Genomic DNA, 22,484 nt, shown 5'->3' on the forward strand with positions numbered 1-22,484 from the left:
AGCATTTATATTTTGGCAGTGAGCTTTTCTCCTATGGATAGAACAGGCTGTCCCCACAAAACTAGTATTTACCAAACGTGGCTCCATGATCAAATTACACTTTCACTGGCATTCACCAAACACTGAACGTATGTGTCACAAAAAGCCACAAGGAATCCAAAAAGCTTAAGAGTAACTACAAGTATTCCCTTTATCTTCCACATACTCTTTTTCAGAAAGTGCTCTCAGTTTCCTGCTCTGTATGCAAAAAGTCACTTATTTTATATACTCATATTTCAAGAACAAATCAATCAGATCAATTAATCTAGAAATAATCAAGTAACTTAAATCATTGGTCCAGGATGGTAATGATACTGATCATAATGTGTCAAAAGCAGGACTTTTCTTATAATTCAGACTGCCAAACTAAGAGAATGATTTATGGTAAAAACATTATGAATGGAAAAAGAAAAAATATAGTTGCTAAAAAGATAATTGCGCTCATTCAGATTAAAGACACTATGGGTAACATTCATCACACTCTTCCTGAAGATTTATAACTTTACTGTTCTTTGTTGATTAAATAACATTTATTTGAACATACTAATTAAAATAGTCACATCAAGTTTTACCAAACCAAGTTACTTCAGGTCTTTCATTAAATCTTCCTTTCCTCCCGGCAAAATAAAATACCACTAAAAAATATTTTAGCTAAAATCTACCAGCTTCCACACAAATGAAAGCTGGCTAGTCAGCCACCTAGGAGTTTTCTGATTTTTAGGTCTTCAAAGTAATTTGAAAATTAAAAACCTAGCATACTTTGCTTTTGAAGGAGTATAAAAAAATCTTCTGAATGTATATATACCCAAAATGTCTGTGAACCTTTTCAAACCAATTATGAAGGCCACTTGTTGTTGCAGATGCAAAGAACAAAGGCCCAGCATAAGATCTGCCAGCTACCTTCTGCAGCAGAAGTCCAGAGTGCAGACTACCTTAGCCAGGAAAGGACAGAACCACCTTGAGTTAATTTTGGGTTTTTTAGCTTCAATTTCCAGACTGCTTATGAGGAATACTCAACAAGTCCACTATTGCTATTCTTGCTCACCGTGAGGATAAAATCAAATTAACTTTCTCCTACAAGATGGAAGATTTGCACCACAAGTTACTTGTCTGGCAGTAAGTCAACCTTGCATGCTCCTTTACTAATGAAATGCTTAAGAGATTTAGGGTGAAACTATATGAGAACACCGAGAAGACTGAAAGCTTTAGTAAGAGTACATATCTTTCCTTCTCCTTCCACCCTGCTCCCAGACATTGCAGTTCTGCCATCTTTCTTGCTCTGGCCATGATATTTGTTAACCTCATCCTTGGGTCAAGTTCAAGTGATTAACCTATTAAAAGACAGTACCATTTTTTTTCTTTCATTATTCTTTATGCTTCAGCAGCAACAAACTGCTGTATAAGCTCACACCACCTTGGGTACATTCACCCACATCACAACCAGCAGATATTAGCGCACGCTGGAAAATACTACTGTGCAAAAAGCCTGGAACTGTATTACTCTGAAATCAAAGATTTTACTGCTAAACTGAGAGGAACAATGAAAAGAGGCTGACACAAATTACACCCAATTTCCAAGAACTGTAATTAAGAATCTGAATTATAGACCCTGTAAGCACGGCTAGACCAAAAGCAGAATATGAGGAGTTATGAGCCATGTACTATATTATTTTGGCAGCCAGCATTGGATCAGTGGTGTGACTGCACCATTTATATCTTCCACTCCTATTATCTCCCTGTGGGATTGCATATTAAATCAATTCTAAAACTAGTATAGGTGCGTAAGAGCAGGGACTACCTGAAAAAAAGCAGAGCAAAAACATTTCTAAGAAACACTTAAAAGCATATTCTAGGAACCACTAGTTTTGATTTATGCCACCTCAGACTAGAATTAAATAATATAAGATTGCTCTATCTCAAATGACCTCCAGCAGCATCCCTGATAAAACAGTATTGATCTGGAACTGTAGAACGATTTGGGTTGGGAGGGCCCTTAAAGATGTAGTCCAAGCCTCCTTGCCATGGGCAGGGACACCTCCCACGAGACCAGGTTGCTCAAAGCCCCATCCAGCCTGGCCTTGAACACTCCCAGGGATGGGGCATCCACAGCTGCTCTGGGCAACCTGTTCCAGTGCCTCACCACCCTCACAGTAAAGAATTTCTTCCTAGTATCTAATCTAAATCTACCCTCTTTTAACTTAAGACCATTACCCCTCATCCTATCACTACAGGCCCTAGTAAAAAGTCTGTCCCCATCTTTCTTGTAAGTCCCCTTTAAGTGTTGAAAGAGATACTCTGCAACAAAAACCAGCTCCATTTTCATAGAATCCCTGAAAAATTTAGGTTGGAAGGGACTTCTGGAGGTCAACAGCTCCAAACGTCTATTCAGATGGACTAACCTGAAGCAGAACTAACTTCAGGTTTAAAGCAGGTACACACGGCCTTGGCCAACCAAATTATCAAAATACCAAGGATGGAGATTCCACTAGGTTTCTGGAAAACTTGCTCCAGTGTTTAATCACCCCCACTAAGAATAACTTTTTCCTTATGTCTAACTCGGGTTTCCTTTGTTGCCATCTGTGACTTCTCTTGTCATTTTACTCAGCACCTGAGAAGATTATGCCTCCCCCATCTTGCCTGTAATTCCCATTAAAACAACTTAAGACTATACGCAAGTCTACCCTTAGCCCTCTCTTCCCCACATTAAAGATAGGGGGTTTCCTCAGCCTCTCCACATACATCACTAACCATCTTAGTTGCCCTCTGCTGAACTTGCTCCTGTTTGTCACCACCTCTTGGAACACTGGGCTCAAGACAGTCTGTCAGATGCATCCTCACAAGTGCTGAATAGAAGGAATAACCAACCACATCCTACAACATGCTGGCTATGCTCTTTGCTGTGTGCAGTCTGAAAAGCCCTTTTACCTGTGCTTTGAGAAGACAGACATATTGGGAAGTACTCTGAAGCCCATTTAGATTCACAGCTGCTGTTTGAACTACACTTTTTTTAAAGCAAGGTAAATTAAGCTTTTACAGTGATTTTGCATCAGCAATTGTATTTTAAACAAAGTAAAAAAGGTATCTAAAGAAACTAAATATTAGTATAGAAATATTTTGTCTCTACTTTTACATGTGTAATATTTTCAACATTTGACTGTATTTCTTTTTGTTTTGTGGACACACACACAACCTGCAGAACCCGGAGAAAAGCATTCAGTTTGACAGCTGCCTACTTAAACTCAAGTGGGGAGAAACATGCAGAGAAAAAAAATTAAAGTTATGGGGCTAAATGTGCTATGAGGAACAGCTATATAAATTACAAGCCTCAATGCATTTTGTGACACTGAGCCCAAATTAAATTTAAACCTGTGTCAAGTATTTATCTGCCACTGTTGGGCTATATGTAGATCTTTAATCAGTAGCTTATGTAAGCCCCAACTCTTTTTACGGAGACCTTTAGATACCTCTCCCCTAACTAGATGTTTACATGTTCCAGTGGAATATAGTTCCATTTGAATAAGCCTTATTTCTTTCTAGCCCAGACAGATGTCCTCTCTAGGCATCACAGAGAAAACATTTAAATATCTGAAATTCAAACTTTATAATGCTGAACTTCTTAATGCCAAAAATCTAAGCCACTACTAACAGTATTTTCATAGTACGAAAGTTTTAGATAGCAGTATAGACAGTGGAAAACCTTTTTCAGTATCATACTGATACAAGGGCAACAAAGCTGGGGAAGGGTCTGGAGCACAAGTCTTATGAGGAGCAGCTAAGGGAACTGGGGTTTAGTCTGGAGGAGACTCAGGGAGAATCTTACTGCTCTCTACAGTTACCTGAAAGGATGCTGTAGGCAGGTGGGGGTAGGTCTCCTCTCCCAGATAACTAGAGGAAATGACTTCAAGTTGCACATGGGGAGGTTTAGATTGGATATTAGGAAAACATTTCTTCACTGGAAGGGTTGTCAAGCATTGGAACAGGCTGCCCAGGGAGCTGGTGGAATCACCATCCCTGGAGGCATTTAAAAAACATGTAGATGCAGTGCTTGGCAACATGGTTTAGTGGTGGGCTTGGCAGTCCTGGGTCAATGGTTGGACTTTATGATCTTAAAGGTCTTTTCCAACCTAAATGTTTCTATTGAGTTCAGAAAAAAATGTCAAGTCTCCCATCTTCCCATGTCATAGCAGCTGGCAGATCTGGCTCTGCCCTTGCGAATAAACGTAGGATGGCCATGTACTGACTAGAAGAACAGTGAACCCTGTAAATGAAAGAGCATATAGATATCAAAAAGGGCTACTGTGATTTGTTACTGGCACAGTCATATGAAACTATAAGAAAAACAACCCTAAACCAAAATCAAACTGTTTCAGATAAGACTTTTAAACTTGATTTGCCCCCCCCTGCAACCCGCCTTGAAAAGTAGCCTCTTTCCAATAAGAAATTGAAACTGTTACACTTCCCATAAAAGAAGTTACCACCATGTTGCAAATGAATCGTTATTTTAAATGAGGTGGTACATTTAATTCCTTACATGAAAAAAAAACCCCTGGATTAAAAATATTTTGAAAAGCTGTGACTTCCTCTTATCCTACAGATCTTCCAGAACGCCTACTGATTAGTTGAAACAGACAGGCATGCAATCGCTTTTGGTCATTACACAAGAAGTCCTCAGAACAAAAGCAAAGACAACAGCCTATGAAGTAATAATGAAAGACAACACCTCCTTTCAGCTTAAAATGTCTTTCTACCTTACTTTTCACAGCTTGAATGTAGCTTTAAGAACTCAGTTATCTGCCATTGGAATGTCACATCCTTATTTTGACACTGTCAGGGTACCGTTACAGACGTTTTAGAGAAGGGCCAGTTCTAGTGATTGGACCCCTGAGGGAATCAAACAGCATAAAATTCCAGGCACCCCTGAAACCTGGCCCAGTCTGGAGCTGAGGTGGCCTCCTGCCCCCTAACATTACATAATAGTACTAATGACACTGATCAAGACATCTTAACCATTTCGTTGGGAGCCACAGGGGATACAGCAGCTTGGGCGACTGGTGTGTAACAGTAACTAAATCACATCTGCACAAACGTTCAAGACATTGCAGTATGAATTTTGACCATACTGTGCCCTCTTACATCAATGAGAGCTATATAGGTTTAATACACGTGACTAATTTTAGTCCCTAAAAGACAGGCTTAGTGACACTGGCCACAGACAGCATCCAAGGAAGCAAGTAAAACACAAAGCAAGTCTTCCACAGATTCTACTGAATTTGTCATAATGCAACCCAGGTTATCACAAATAATTTAAAACTAATACACCTACAGCCATTCAATTTCACAATGTTACAACATATTCTGAAATATTCACACTTGCTTCATTGTTTCAGTTACAGTAAACTCAATCTCTTTTTACATCAGCAAGTCCTAACAGGATTGATTGCTCCACAGCCAAAGTAAAACTAAATGCCAATACCAGTACCACCAACCTGAGAGGCAAGCTCTGGGCCCATACGTTTCAGGAACAAACAACCCAACATACTCTAGAACAACAAAATCTACCATGAACACTGTCATTTCAGTTATAGGAATTCAAAATAAATAATTATGAAATGCTCCTAGGTCTCTGTTAGTAGTAAAATTAATAATTATAATAGTAAATTAAAATATACCCTACCCACTATAAATGTTCCATAGTAAAAACTTATCTAACAATGTTACTTGACTCCTACAGCAATAAATGTAACTTGCCTTTATAAAAAAATATTCCTTGTATCTCAATTTACATTACAAAAGAGACAAAAGACAGTTTGCCTCATAACTTAACATTCTATGAAGAAAACTCCCTTACAAACAACATTGGAAGCAGAGATACATTTCTTACACATTCAAGAGCAAGGGAAACTACTATTACAGTGAAAGAAGCTGCCTATATGCCTTTTTCCAACTTCAGAAGACATTCTGCATGCATTTTCTTTTTAACTTCTGAACTATTGCATATTTTTCTCAAGTATCAGAGATCTTAGCAATTTCACTCTTGTGCAGATCAGTAATTTTACCATATATTAAATTTTTTCTTCAGTGCTTAGGAAAGCTACAAGGAGTCAGCAAAAAAAGCCTACACAGAACAGATTTGTGTTTACTTTCCAAGCCACAAAACACAGAAGTTCAGAAGCTGCTTCCCCACTCTCCCCCCTTCCACATTTTAATGAAATCTTAAACTTTGCATAATTAGAAAAAGCTCCTTCCAGTTGTTGCCATAGGGATAGTGAACTCTTAAAGGAATATGCAAAGCACAAATTTCTACTGTAACAACTTTACATTTCTCATTCTATTTGTAGTATCGATTTGTGTCTGGCATTAACATTACATGATTATAAGTAACATTTGATGAACCATTTAGAATACTAGTTTGTTTCAACCTAAGATTTATCATTGTCCCTGTATTACAAAGCCCATTCCAGACTGGTATTTGGAAGCTGAAGATTGGACAGAAGGCACACCAATTACCAAATGAAATCAATGTAACTTTTACAGATATTTAAACTCACATGTGGCTATCAACTTAAAGAGAGTAAAAAAATGGGTAATACAGTAGTAGCAGTTTTTAAAAATCCTATAAATACATTACTAGTCAAATCTGATTGAAAGAAGCCCACCTTAGCTGAATAGTGCCCAAATACAAAGAAAAGTAACAATTTTAAATTATTCTTCACTGTATGTCATATGTAGCAATATGCAGAATTCAAATCGTAAAAGCGAAGCATAAAAAATTCAAATTCTTTAACTATTCCAACTAAGGGAGAATATCTGCCTTTGCCCCCGCCATCTATAGCATGAGACTGAGAACCAAAGTAAACTGACACCTAAAACAATAGAAGAACCAGATCAGAAAAGAAATTAAATAATAGAGTTGCCTGGGTGCAGGAAATTTGACAAGTAAGAGTTTCTGGATAAAGAATAAAAGCATTTTGATGCTTCCTTTCCCAAGTGGACACATAGCTAAATAACCACCTTTCTAAGAGTGTAGTGACAAAAAATCTGAATTCTTAAAAAATCCCGTATTATTTCCTGAAATCTCAAACCTCTGCTTCAGAGCTTTTAACTTCTTATTGTATCTACTCAAGAATTGTGAATTTAATTTCTTGTAAAATTTCCTGTTGCCCTCACCTTCAAAAGTAAAGATTGATATTCCTGCAGATGATGAAAGATTAATAGCAGTCTGGTTAAAGATGGAAGCAGCTATCTCAACATGACATGTATTCCAAGTATACAGCACAAATAAACAGAGGATGCCTTGACTTTATAGTTCTTCCATTCTCTAACGACACATAGTAGCTCAAAACAGTTTAATGTAAAGAATAATGATTTTTATACAGAGTTAAACAGGCATATGTCATATACATTACATATTTTGACAACACAGAGGTATCAGAGCAAAACCCAAAATTATCCTTTTCTCCATTCCACAATCAAAATAAACTGCACTGATGAAAGCCGCATGTGTGAGGAACATTTTGCGAGCATAGTATAATTGTACCAGCAAAACACCTAGAATACAGTTTAAGCCATGGGCCATAGTTTCACAACACTTTTTCCACTGCAGTACCAGCTTAAGCAGTCCTCATCCTTCAGCTGTGCTGGTACAACTGTTTGTGCAGCTGAGCAGTGAGGCCGGTCAGGGAATCGATCCAGGTTAAAAATAATATTTTTCTGATGGTAAATTCCACAATCTGCTTTGCTGCATAGCCACCTGGAACATTAACTAGTTATACTAGTGCAACTGAGGGGCAAGGCAGGAACAAGAAGCTAAGGTCAGGGCAGCTCATGCCAGTGCTGACAGGGAAAGAAATGCTCATGAAACTACACCCTTGGTCTTTAAACATTTGGCATTCCCTGATTAAGTGCATTAACCAAACAGTGCAGAATAAAAGAGAAGAATATTACCTCACAGATGTGTAGAAAAAATGTGCAGGAGGCTTCCACCCACTTTTCAAGAAATACTATGCAAGGGCTATAAAAAAAATAGTCTTTTCTATACGAATTTCTAAAACAGAAGTTGAAAACTGCACCACTTCCCTCCCCCATCATCATTTCCTGGAACAAGTGTATTCTATCATTTGCTGTTTCTTCCACTAGTTCACACACAAAACCTGGTATTGGATCTCTGCCCTTCATGCAAACGGGCAAGATGCTACTGCGTTTGTTCTCTTAAATCCTGGGCAATGGAAAAGGAGGGGGAAATAAACTGTAAGCTAGGACAGTAGTATCTGTTTACAGCACTTTATAAGAAAGCGCATTTTCTTTGCTATGATAAAATAACAAGACTAAAAAATTACAACTCATCTTGCCAAAATAGCTACCCTGTTTGTTTAAGGGCTACACCCTACCTCCTTGGTAAGATTGTAAGCTTCATCAACAATAGGAAAAGTCTGTTAGTGATCTGCTTTACTCCTGAAGTTTTTCAGTACAAAGGAACTATCAGATAAACATGCCTACAAGGCCATGAAAAGGTACAAACCTTGCTGGTTGTGCTCTGTTGATATAAATGTACCCTACACATGGGGACAAGAGCAATTGGCATACAAACTGCTCAAGTTCATCACTACGTGGATACGGCTTCCAGACAGAAGCTGGCTTATATCATATTAGCATGGCATGCAAGACACAGGGAGCACACACCTGTGTCAATCACATTCAAAAGCAGCATCCCTGGCACATAATCTCCTTCCTCCTTCTGGTTATAGCACAGATTTTGAAAGGATTGCAGTTAATACCCAAAAGCAAGTATGTGCTTTTAAATAAAAGAAAAACATCCCTGATTTGTGAAATGCCTAATATTTAAGCTCATAACTTATGCACACACACGCGTCGGGCAAGTTTCCATACATGTATCAGAAAAATTAATAAATCAGATTTGTCTTTTCAGATGTTTAAATTGAAAATATATCAAAAAGCTAAGTCCAATTTTGTAGTTTCTTTCTGTGAATCATTCCTGAGACATTGTAATGCTATCAACTCAGATAAGGGAATAATTGCATCTCTTCACCTGTTAATTTTAGATGTATATAATCAGATTTAATTCAAAGTAGTTTATAACTTCAAGGAAAGAATACTGTAATTAAAGAATGAGTCTTATCAAAATTATTCTGAATCAATATTAATGCCAATAATACACTATACAGTTTCCAGCCATCACTGGGCAGAGGGCACTTCTCAGATGGATCACGAGCAACAGATCTTGTTTAGTATTTTGATCTTTTACTAAACTTTCAACATATTACAATAGAACAAACCATTAACAATAATACATGGAAAGTCTGTTGGCTCAGGACTTTTTTTTTTTAAACCTCAAGCAAAAATGAGTTTACTGTGAAACACTGACACAGGCTTAATTCAGGTTAAGACAGTTACCCTCTATCCTGAATACAACTTATCTCACCACAGATACTTATCCTCCCAGAACTTAAGGACATACAATTCCAAATCTATTCAGATAATTGCCAGAAGTGTGCACTTCTTCAACAATTAAAAGGCATAAAATAACGATAAGCAGTGTATTTGTCAAACCTAGACCACATGTTCTCAAATTAGTGATCGTCCAGTAGTGTAAGTCCTCAGTAGTCTGTACTGTAAAGGAAGCACCGCACTGAAGCCCTGAGACAGTAGGCTGGTTTCTCATCTGATCTGAACACACTTCTTTAGGGGTCAAGTTTCACAGCACTATACTCTGTCATGGTACAAATTCTTATAAACTCACAGTTAAACTAAACTGTAGTTTGTGGGAGCCCATTAACATTTAGGTACTTGATCCAGCACCTTATCACAGCTGGGCAAGTCAGGTAAAAGTCATGAATTTTGACATGCCCAAATACATCACCCAAACCAAGTATCACCTATTTATGCACAACCCCCCAAACACATTATTTAAAAACACGTTTCCTCTTATGTAAGTCTTACCATATCGTTATTGTAACACAGATGCACCTAAATGAATCAACCTTCTCAGAATATCCTACAACAGGTAGCTGAGCAAACAACAGCAGCTGGCTGTCACTCACAGAGGTTCCTTTCTAAATACTACTGCAGAGCTCTTTTGGTAGGTGTCCTCAAGTGTTCTGCATCACAACTTTTGCGGACAAAGTGCCAAGATAAATCCTTTTAACAGGACATCGTTTATTAAAAGCTAGCAAGTTCTCTTAAGTGAACTGTCTTCATCTGTTTATCATACACCTGTCCTCATTTTTCTGTCCCCTCACGCCACCCCCCAACTCAGCAGAACAGGCTGCTGCTGCCACCTGCCGGAGCAGGTCCCGCCCGCCTCCACCTCCCTCGGGCACCTCAGAGGCAATTCCAGCTGCCAGCGCAGCTGGAGTTAGTTCTTGGTGGGTGAGGGGGAGCCGGAACGGGTCTCTAGCATATTGAGATGGTGAGAAGAGGGACTCAAGAAGTACCAATAAAAGCCTACGTGTAGGGCAAGAGTACAGACTGGGGATGCATCTCCCTTGTTAATGTGAGGGGTAGTTAGATTGGCACTTACTACTTCCAATTATAGAACAAGCAGAACGACTGCTGAACTCCAGAGCTAACAGCCAAATAGCATGTTACTAGTTATAAATAAAGTGACCACTGTTACTGCTATCATCAACAAATATCCAACCATACCAATATTGCTTACAGAAACTGTAAAAAGTTGGTTTCTCAAGCTTACCACTTTCACGTACACATCTAAAGACTCTTGAGCCGTTAAAAATAAACATTTAGCTGACTTCAGGCACCTTCTATAATTCTTGGTCTTGCATGATTTTGTGATTAAAACAGACTGAAAGACTGAATTAATATGAAGTACAGATCATATATATTTGATTCCAAGCTTTCAGTGAATCTCCAAATAGTTAAGACAAACTACTCCTTTGTTAGCAATTGGACTAGTACCCATCAGTCTTGTAATAGATGAATTGGTGCTCAGAGATTACTTTCTTTCCACTAATCTCCTTAAAAAGTGAATTAAGTCCCCTGAAGCTGCAAATGAACTAAGGCAAAGAGACTAAACTCAAGTCAGCCCAAGATATCCCACAAACACATCCACAGAACAGTCCTGCACCAACACAGAAACTGTTGTCCACATCATGAAGCTAGAACAAAGCGTATCAACTAACTGAGCTCTACAGTATCTGTTAATTCACAAAAATAAGTTTCAAGCTTGGCAGCATATAAGCAATGGTGACACTTCTCAGATTTTACCACTCAGTTGTAAAAACGCTTTAGAATACCAAATTTTCAATTAGACAGTTTTACAACTGTAGCTTTACAACAAACTTAATTTTGCATCAATTATGGTAATCAGCATGAAGCTGACTAGAAATGTTTGTGACTTCAGTTTTAAAAGTAAGAAACAGTCAAGAAAAGAGAGATTGCCACAACCACATAAAAGTGAGCTTTGCTTTTCTGAAAGGCTTCAGGCAAGAAAGAAAGGAAGAAATTCTTATCAATATAATTTCTTTTTCTCTTTCACTTTTTTTCATTCCAAGCAAGAAGCAGTTATACCCTTTAATGGAGCAGATTAAGCATTAGAGGCTAAGCTTTGGAGAATTCTGAGGTACATGGGAAGGCTCCACAGGGTCTCTGCCCGACAGCATGGAAGGCAAAAGAGTAAAACCAGCCTAGAAGGTTAGGACCCTGAAAGCAGTTATAAACTCAGCACACTCTCACTTTCACATTCTGAGGTAATGTCTTTTCTACACATTGACAATTTCATCTCACTGAAGGACTGGGAAGAGAAGGAAGTTTCACCCTTGCAGCCCTGCCCTCATTTCTTTCCTGCTTCCCCCTTTTATTTCCACGTCACCTGGAGTTCATTCATTCCAAAGACTAAAAAAACCCAAACCAAACCCCAAAACCCTAACAAGCAGAAGCATTCAAAATTAACCTAGAAAGTGTTGGGTTCTTGTGTGTGGGTTTTTATTAGATTTTTGTTTTGTTTTTAAAAAGATTCTCCCCTAAATTTTTTAACCTTGAATTTTATATGTGCAGACTATGTTCTCCAGCCTTGAAGGACAGAAGCTTGTGTTTTAGGAACATTCAAATTCTGACTTCAGGAGCTGGGGCTCAAAAAACACTATCATTCAGCTCATTGAAAAACCACCAGAGTTGGCACAGTGTTTCTCTTGCTACTTGTTCCTGTCATCTCTTCATGCACATCCTACCAGTAAACAAAAAATAGGTTCAGAAATCACCAAACAAATTGTTCAGAAACCAACACTTCAATTACCCTATGTTCCTTTTTCTCCACTCCCTCATCTGTTAAAGAGCAACTAGAGCAAGAAATTTCACTTTCCAATCATAATAGAAATTCAACTTGCTACAATCAGCAAGACAAAACCAGCTACAGATATAGTTTGAAACACGTCTGTCACTATAGGCTAGAGAAAAAGGTTATAGAAGGAGCACAGTACAGATTCCCTTGCAGGACATCAAGGAAAATGAAGAACAGAGGAGAAAGTCCAGAGAAAACCACCAGTGAGAAAAAACCTCACATACCAGACACTCAGTTTAAACTGCAGACTTTTGGAGGAGGAAAGGTAAGTTGTTAATGTCTACTAGAAACAGTCTTTGACTACCCTCTACAGCAGTCCCTTAACTTATGTGTTATTGATATAAATCCTGTCAAGTACTGTTTACAACTACAAGGTCCCCAGTACAGAAGTCCATATGCCTATGACCATGTGCTGATCTAGTTTTCTTGGAAACTGCATCTGCCCTCGAAAGATAATTTTATAGCTCCTCTGCTAAAACTCTTATCTACTTCAAAGCATAAGATACCAGCATGGTTTTAAGATTCAAAGCTCAGATTCTTCCCCACCAATTCTAGCAGTCTTTGACATTTTAAGTTTCATTTTCTCAGTCCAAGACGTGACTGAGCTGGAAAAAGAAAACTGCCTCAGCTGCTACCTACAAGAATTTGGATGATGGCTTTAATATGTAGGGAAAATAACACTAAGAATTAGTCCCCCTTTTTTTGTCAAGGAAAGAAAAAAAACCGCATGTAAACAAACATGATCTTAACTAAGAGGAGTAAAAGTCTCAGAAGAGATTATCAGAGAAGACCTCGCTGCTCCCCCCAGTCTGATGTCCCTGACTTGCTATTTGCTCAAATGCTGATAAAAGCAAATGTATGTTGTCCATGCATGAGGTTAAAGCTAAAAGTAAACAATGCATATGGAATAACCAAATAATTTAATTATGTTACCAAGATATTTAAGTAGTTATATTGCAAATAACCTGAAAACTATAACCATGGTCCCTTAACAGAGCAAAGATACTTCAAACATCCTTAACTGCCAGAATAAGAGGGAAGAAATTAAAAAACCAAACTTTTCCCTTAGGAACGTCTATCATCGGATGTTTCATAAGGCGGCTTAAAAAAAAAACAACACAACAACAAACTGGTGATGCAAAACTACCGATTCCTTTCCCTCATTTAAAGAGTGAAGGAAGAAACTTGAATCAGGACTGTAATGAGATCTGAATCCAAACATAAGAGATTCAATAAATCATTTAAGCCTAATCAAAAACTAGTTTGTTCAAGAATATCCAAGCATAAAATTAGGTTCTCTAACTTTTCAAATAAAGTCTCTGCCTTCTTTGTATCTTTCACATACAGCATATTTCTTTCTGCTCAAGAGCTTTAGTTAAAATGTTTCATTACAGACACTACCACTTGGAAACACTCATACTACTTCAATCCTAAATATAAACATTGCCAGTATATTAAAATGTTTCCCATGTCAAAATACACCATGCAAAATTATTCTACGTGTCACGGTCTAAACCTTTATCAATCTGAAAAGCACACAAAATTATTTCTTTTTGAAAATTAAAGGTTTTCCTAAGGTAGAAAATGACTGGCTAAACAATCAGCCATAGGTTTCTCTTACTTAAATGAAGTAAAAGCAAATTTGTTCTAATGGGGGCAAACATTTTTTTGTTATTTTAAGGTTTTGGGGGTAATTCCTATGCAAGAGCTTATTCAAAGAGGTCATTTTTTGAGAACAACAGGCTTAAAGATACAGTGTAATAACCAAATGTATTATTAAAAGATATGTACAAAGATTAAATAGAACATTTTCAGCTTTGTATATTGCTGTACTTCATTTTAGCCACACTTTCCTGAGAAAACAGCTATAATTATTAAAGAAAAAATGCTTGAACTTTCCTTACTATATTTGATAATATAATATAAGCTAGGCTTATAATCAAAATTAAACCCTCCTTTTTTCATTTTGCCACATTTAAACAGTTTTTCCAATTATATTTGGAACTGGCCTATCAGGACAAGCCTCAAGGCAATATCAACCCCAAACCTCTTGCTCTCCACAGGCACAACCAGTTAGTTATACCTTGTCCTCAGCCTCCAAAATAGTGAAGTCTCTTATGGTTAACTCCCATTCCGCAGAAATTTGATCAGCTGAGAGATGGGTAGGAGGAAGGAAGCTAATGAGCAAAGAAAAAAAATCCACCCACTCCTTGAAAGTACACTGAGGACTTGCAAAACACTTCTGCCTTTTGCAATAAATATGAAGTATCACCTATAACTACCAATTAGTAAAATGTGCGACCACTATCAGATATTTAGGTATTGATAAAGTCCAACATCCCATTTTCGCATCCCAGAAATAGATGCAAGCAGAATGAAAGGTCTGAAGAAACTGGAGCAGCAGGCACACAGTCAGATATCTAAGCAGCTAAGTATCATGAGCTCCAACTTGCCTCCTGTTCCCTAATCATAAACAGAGCAACTACAAGGCGACTTTTACTCCCTTCTGATTTACCCTGGGTGACTCACCTTGAGAACTATCTCAGCTTGTTTCATGAACTTTCAGATTTAGATTTCCTAGCAACCCACAAGCTATCACTCAAGGAGTCAAGTCTCCTTGTAGTATCACAGTCAAAGAGCACGAAGGATTGCATCACACATGCACACTTCTGGGCTGGTTGAATATTTTCCTTCTTATTCTCCCCCTCTTTACAAAACTCAAACAATTTCTTTAATCAACAGGAAAGGCTTCACTGGTAAATCCAGCTTTTGGGTAAACATCTACTGAAAGCAAGACCCTGGCAAAAAAAAAAATTCCTTTTTCAACTTAGGGACTTGACTTGTTTACTAATGTATCATTTACTCATAACGTTTCAATGACAGTAAGGCTGGGTATTTCAGCCACTCCTTAAAATGCAGTTCCAAAACAATTCAATACTGCTACTGTCATTCCTCCTGCTCCCAGGCACGCATTCCCCTCTCACTCCTGCGATTTAAGCCAATGCTGGCACTCATCTGATCCTGCAGCAAGCCAGTTCATGGAGCAAAACTGGGGGCGGGGGGGGGATAGTGTTAATTTTCTGCTAGTTTTGCTTTGAGTCAGATGAATGCCAGTGTGAACACAGGGAAAGGAGCACAGCCAACTTACACTGATTTACAAATCACACCCTTAATTTTTCCTGAGGGCAATCTTGGAGGAGGGGAAAAAAACCAAGATTGTACTCAACACTAAGAGTCTCTTCTGATTTTACATTGCTTTAGCACTAGAATAAACATTTAGGAAGTTAAACACCTAGCCCAACCGCACAAGGCTGTCTCTGCAGCTGTTACAAACAAACAACAATGTGGGCCTGTAGGGAAGAGGAAGGAAGAGACATACAAGTTCTACAGAAGCAACACAAAAAGGGTTAATACAGCAAACCACTTCCCTGAGTTGTTAGCAGCTGACTGAAAACAACTGTGCTGAAAGACAGCACCTGAAGCGATAGCAGGTGGAGAGCTTCAAAAAGATCGGTAGGACACCACTAAGAGGTATGGAAGAAAGACCTTCAGCTATTTAACACATTACCATAAAGAATGGCCACAGAACTCCTCTTTTGAACCGATCCTCCTCTCCAGAAGGGGCAGTGAGGCCCTTGGCTATGAAGGGTACCCATATGAGGAAGAGGCGGACAGCGGGGCTGCCAACAGTTTTAGGCCCGAGTTTAACTTCGTAACTAAACGCAGTTACCTTCCCCTACAAAACTACACTGGCAGAGGGTCCTACATTAACAGAGGAGCTCTCTGACAGAATAGGGAAAAGAGGGAAAGGCAGGCAGAAGCGTGGTCATGGAAACTAGGACTTGTTTTCTCTTCCTTCTCTGTTAGTTCCCAAACTAACATAAATAAGGACAAAACTAAGACCACCACTGCAACATTTGGGAGGAAATATCTAGTTTCCACTTATTTTCTGCCAACTTCACAGTAATAGGGAAAACAAACAAAAATCCATCAACCTGGAAAAAAACCCCTACATCAAGATGAGGTAAAAGGCACCGATAGGCAAAAGTCAAATAGAAATACTCATGGTGGTGCCAATACAAGTTATTCTTCCTGTTGCTTTTCTTCAAGGAGCATATTTCATACACCAGGAGGGAAAAGTAACAAACAGATGTCTGAACAGCTGTTCCTCTAGCTCCCAGTTATTTTTCCATACTTGCCTTCTTCTAGATTAAAATACAGATTTCCTACCTAGGAACTAACAATTCAACATTTTAAAACTAGCTGTTTTCCCCTAGGTTTCCAACGTTTCATTATGAATTTTTTTCAAAGAAAAGAATAATGCTACTTGTTCTCCAGCCTTCTGTAACGGAAAGATGCGATCACTGCACTTCCTGCTGTGTAAAGGACTAACACCACTGACCCTTTTTTCTGCACTTTACTCCACACAGGATTCAGGGAGAGGAGATTAACAAGGGAAGGGGAAAGGAAAGCTGGGAAGAGCTGAAATGCCTCCAGTATTTATTTAAGGCTTCTCAATATGTATCATTTCCTACAGTTACAACCTTTAAAAGCTGGCCACTAACCCTTTTACAAATTATCTTCCACTTTTTCTAGCTTAAACAGTATCTCCTTATGAAGGTCCTGACACCAGATACAGGCTAACAAGACAACTAGATACTCCAAAGGAAAAAATTAAAAATAACCTGCTCTGAAAAAGGCAGATGAGGAAAGTAATAGAGGCAAGTTGAGAAACAACAGAAAAGATGCCTCAGTGCAAGGCAAGTGAAGCTTCTCACCTCGTAAGGTCCTCCTTGGGAATAAAAGAGACTGCCACAACAGCAGCAAGGTTTACAGAAGACCAAAATCCACATTAAAAAAACCCAAACATTTGCAACTAAGATTCTGTCCCTGTCTTACCCCTATTTCAAAGTCCTTTTTTGAAAACTATGGACAGAGGGAAAGTGCAGAAATAAACCATTGTTTAAAAAGCGAGGAATCAAGATTACACTACCACCTAGCAGCAAAAATATAAAAGGGTTCTCTCTGAAACTGACACACATGTATTAGCTATGAAATCTAACAAACCTTTTTAATTATAAAACCACCAATATTTTGGACATATTAACACATGCCAAAAGTAAAAAATGTTAAACATTAACTAATTACTAAACCAACCAATTTTGTTATTAACTTGCCAATCATTCTAAAAAATGAGATAATTTCCCACTCCCTTTATTAAACACAATCTTCCCACCAGATTCTGACCTTTCCCTGTATTTTCTGGATAGTATATTACATTATAGCCTTTAACTAAGAAATTAGCTGTGTTTTATCTTTCTTTTTAAAGCTGGAGTTACACACTGAAAATATATTAAAAAAAATACATAAAACTAAGAAGAATCATTGTGCTTCAGTGTTTATCTTCTAACCGCAATTATAGCCAGATATCAGGTATTTTCAGGAAACTAAAGAGAGGGCTGAGATCCTGTTTTATAAAAACACATACTAAACAACTCCATGGAGGAAAATTAACTCTGCTAGTCTGGATGGCTCTTCCAAACTTACATGTACTAATACATTTCTTGCATTTGCAACAAAGATAAGAGGCCTGTTAATAGAAGTAGACCGACTTTTGAAAGATAAGATGAACAGTGTAATGTAGATAAAGTAGCAAAGGATTCGTAACTATTAGACTTAGATTCAAACTTCAGAAGGATTCAGTTTTTCACCCATTCCAATTTTCTAATGCTTGTCCCACAAAAATACTAAGCCATGGGATACAGGCAGGCATAATTTAAAAATGCAGATATGGACTTTTCACAGGAGCTGGCAAGAACAAAGTTATGAAAAAACTCTTGTACTTCAATTTTGTGATAAAAGCACTTTTTTTTTCCCCATAAATGAATAGCAAAGTATTATTCCTGCCAACTACATCTAGTTTCATTCTTACAATAGGTTCAGAAAGGATGACAAAGCAGTGACAATAAATTCTTAAGTTCAGAGAGCAAACAAAGCTGTACTGCTAGGCTTCTCCTAAATCAACTTAAAAGTCCTAGTCAATACATGTACATCAGAAAACAAAGCTACAAGAGCCAGAGAAGTTGTACTGCAATAGGAAAATATGAAATGAGAAAGTGCTTTTGAAATCAGTGAATTTTGACAGTCTGAGCAGTCACTATAGGCATTCTGCAACATTCATTGACATGACAGTGTAAGGTGATGACTTGCCCTTATCAGAAACAGGCAGCAGCCTGAAATCACACAGACAAAGCTGAAATACTATTTTGCTCCAAGACTGCTAAAAACTTCAAGTCAGAAGACAACTGTTTTCAAATTAACAAGATCCTATGCTAGCATAACTCTGGATGTTTTTCTAGCTGAAGTATCTTTTTTTTCCAGTATGAACTATATTATGTCAAGTTGCAGGTCTCAAGATCTCATTTGCGTTGGCAAGAATTTCCCCACTCACGGATGGGGAGTGGAAAAAACATTCCAGAGAGTTGCCATTGGCTCTACACTGAAGAAACAAAAGCTACAGTTTGGCCTGTTCTTTTGGCCAGTTTCAACAGGAAGGAAGCCTGTAGCTCCATCAACTCTGCTAACACCATTACGTGGTACTTTGACTTTAAGATACTCCATCACAGGGAATTTACTTGCAACTAAAATCTACAAGAAAAAAATTAAGTAAACCCAATATAATAAACACAGCCAAGAAACAAGACATTAGTAATGTCAAACTTCAGAACCTAGATGAGGCTTAAACACTTGTGTTTTTTACAGTATTTTGTAAACAGGTGGACATCTACATTAAGCTTCAGCTTGAAAAAGTTAGTATGTGCCAGCCTAGAATCTGAATATGCAGGCCAGACTGGCAACTACTGTTGTTCCAAAGGCCATTCAAAATCTGCAATTTAAAGAAAGAACAGCTACACACTAATTTACTCGTCCTTAAAGGAAGCTTTACATTCACTAACATGGCTGAACAGCAGACTGCAATTTAATAGATTCAACATTTGCCTCTCATAACCGTTAAAGATTACAAAAGGCTCTAAATCTAGGCCAGCTCAAGGTGAAACAGGAGTATCATTACAAAACATCTGTTTTACTACCCCATTTTAACCTTATCTTTTCTTAATGTCAACAAGTGCTGTACCTCTTTTCTGAATGGTTCTTGCCATCTTTCCCTTTTTCCACAGTTTACATACCTCACTGCTGTTAGGCTGAACTATTAGCCAGACTTTCACCAGCTTCAATGGGACCTGAATTTCCTATTCCATTACAAAACTGGACTACAACATCTAAAGACTAAACACCTTAGGAAAACCTAGCTGTTTTTACTGACAAAGAGAAAACTGCTGGGGTTCTTACAGGCACCATCACTTAAAGCTCACTAATTAACACACACCTGTTGAAAGCATTTAAGACTTTCTGATTATTTCCAGGTAACAGGAGAAAGACTATTGTTGCCATCTTTCACCCAGGCAGGCCATTCGCAGAGATTTCACACAGTGGCAGAATCCACATACATGGGTTCTGTAGCGAAGTCAGTTCAACTAGTACCTGTTCTACTTTCTGAAGTGATAGCTTTCAACTTGCATCATTTTGGTGATTCAGTTGGTGACCCTACAAACAGCTGCAGTGTCACCGTGGGGAAGAGATGAATTCTTGAACTGGTCTTCCTGCTTGTTTACTGCAGCACTGCTCTGAAGTCTACAGTTTCATGAGAGACTTTCTTCATCAACAATACAAGCTTAATAAACTCTTGTATCTTCTACCTTCTACTTCTTTGCCATACCTCAATTTTACAGAAAAAGCTATTTGTGGGATCATACTATAAAGCACATCAGTGAACTAAGGGGAAAGGATGGCAAATCTATACACTGTCAGCTGCAGTGCAAAACATCCCCCTTCAGTGTGAATTTAGAGGAAACTACTGAACTGATCTAACAGCTCCTCAGCAAAGTGATCTCATAGAGTGAGACTAAAGACAGTTAAGCTGCAATCTGATTAGTTTCCTAACCCCCAGTACATAGACTAACCTGGCTCACAGACAGATGAGACAAGTACCAGAGACCAACTGCTTGTGTCGGTGAAATACATCTTCCCTGTTCAGGCACAGAAAACTATCACTGGCCCTCAATGTTCACAAATGCTTGCATTCTTCTGTTTTTTGCTTTAAATCTACCTCAAAGCCATTTTGTTATATTACTCCAAGAGTAAGTCACATAGGAATACTGACAAAAGAGCCAACGCTTTCCTTTCATGGCAGCAAAGGCATATTTTGTATCAATAAACCAAAACTACTCACCCAACTTAAGCTTGAAGGCCTTTCAGAAAATTATCACTATTTTGCGCACGTTACTGCAGCTAGCAATCTCTGCATGCATACAGCTACATTATGGAAGGATGACACTTCATGCATCCAAAATGATGAAGCCACATTGGTACCATTCACAGCTTTGACAAGATCTACATCACCAGAAGAGTGAACATAAGACATTGTCACACTGGGTTTTTTTCCTCCACAGCATGCGTATGAAAGTACTACTGGGAGAACAGATATTTTCCTTTCAGTTTGGAAACCACAGGGGTTTTCAGCCCCATGTAGGGGAAAAAAAGAAACAAATAATGGGTATTTTCTCTGAACCTTCCTTCTCAACACATCACCTGCTAGAAACAAGAGGCTGGAGAGAACAGAGATTTCCACAATCCAAATAACAGTTCTCTCCTGCTGCTTGCAGTTTATTTTATTCTCCTTCACCAGATACCATGGAAGACTATTCCAATCCAAGAAGTCTTGCACTTTAGGCCTGGGAAAGGAAGATCAAAATGCACTTCTTGTGAAGGAACAGAAACTAGTTCTTTAGCAACCCCTTTTACACATACATTCAAGCCAAGTCCTAACTTGGATACACAACAAAGTAAGATATATGGCTTAAGAATTTGCCAGTGGTCAAATTTCTCCTTTTATTCAAGTCATTTTACAAAAAAATGTTCTCATTCTGGCTGAAGTCCTGAGTGAAAGCACCATAGATGTGACCCATTATCACAGTCTTCAACAGAATTCCCAGCTTTGATACCCTACCTCTACCTGAAGCAGCTACCAATGAATACAAGCTGGTGAGGGCCCAGCTCAAGTAATTTCATAATTCTTTTATGAATTGTTGAGACAAATCTTGAAAATCATACGTCAAAACAGCTAAATGAATTACAGCTATTATAGACAGTTATAATTAATTTTTAATCAGCACAGTTTAAAATGACTGAAGAACTAACAGGCATAATATATGAAAGATACCGCAAATATTTTGCTAAATGTCTCGGTCTAATCCAATATATGCATCTTGGTAAACAAACTTTATTATTCATGGGGCTGCAAACTCTTCCGGGACTGACTTATTTAATAAATATTTATACAGTGCCTTGCACAAAAGGGCCTAATCCAAGTGAAGCTCGCCAGCCAATACCAAAGCATAAATAAAAATATAATAATCTGGGATTGGCAATTATTCCAGCAAGGCAGTTTAAATTACACAATTTGAGACACATGCACACACACACAAGAAATCTTACCCCCACTAACCAAAGAAAAGATCATATTTTTAAAAAATGGAACAAGTCACCAAAACTTTTTTAACTGAAGCAGCTTCATAAGCTGATGTGAAACATACTGCTTTAGATGTATCAACCTAAAAGGCCTTTTTAAGCATACTTTTGCTGAGCCCCTGGTGATTCCCTGTTACCAGGCTTACACCTGTTAGACTAAAGGCGGCTCTCTAAGTAAGATAACCTACCATTCCCTTTCAAAAAACAAATGTTTTTCCAACAATTAGAAAGTAGCAGTCTGAACCAGTTGAATGAATTGAAAGAAATCCAAGTATAGCACTCCCCACACTTTCTTTTCTCTCATTCTTTCATGACAGCCTAAATGGAGCAGTGGTAAACTTAGCAACTGATACTCTGAAAAGAAAACAGAATGAGAACGACATGACAAGCACTGAACCAGTTCCTTAAAAAGAAAAGTTTCCAAGAAGAAAGATTAGAATAAAAAAGAATGCCAACGAGAAGTATAAACAAGAGGGCACTAATGTTTCAATTGTAAAGTATAGATCATATATGAATGAACAGGTCTCCTCTTTCCTAGCTCACC

At 38.1% G+C, this 22,484-nt stretch overlaps 1 protein-coding gene across 2 annotated transcripts in view; it reads right to left on the reverse strand.

Annotated features, from left to right (window-relative positions):
* TAB2 (TGF-beta activated kinase 1 (MAP3K7) binding protein 2) overlaps positions 1-22,484 on the reverse strand; it is a 67,105-nt gene that overhangs the window by 38,085 nt on the left and 6,536 nt on the right. The window contains exon 1 of one of the 2 annotated variants that reach the window (XM_037391358.1): positions 12,577-12,649. The exons of the other annotated variant lie outside the window; for it this stretch is intronic. The gene's annotated coding sequence lies outside the window, so the exon portion shown is untranslated. Of the gene's footprint in view, positions 1-12,576; positions 12,650-22,484 lie in introns of those variants that run through there. 2 annotated transcript variants of the gene reach the window in all.

Source organism: Falco rusticolus, chromosome 6, assembly GCF_015220075.1.
Source record: "Falco rusticolus isolate bFalRus1 chromosome 6, bFalRus1.pri, whole genome shotgun sequence".
Classification (NCBI taxonomy): Eukaryota; Metazoa; Chordata; class Aves; order Falconiformes; family Falconidae; genus Falco; species Falco rusticolus.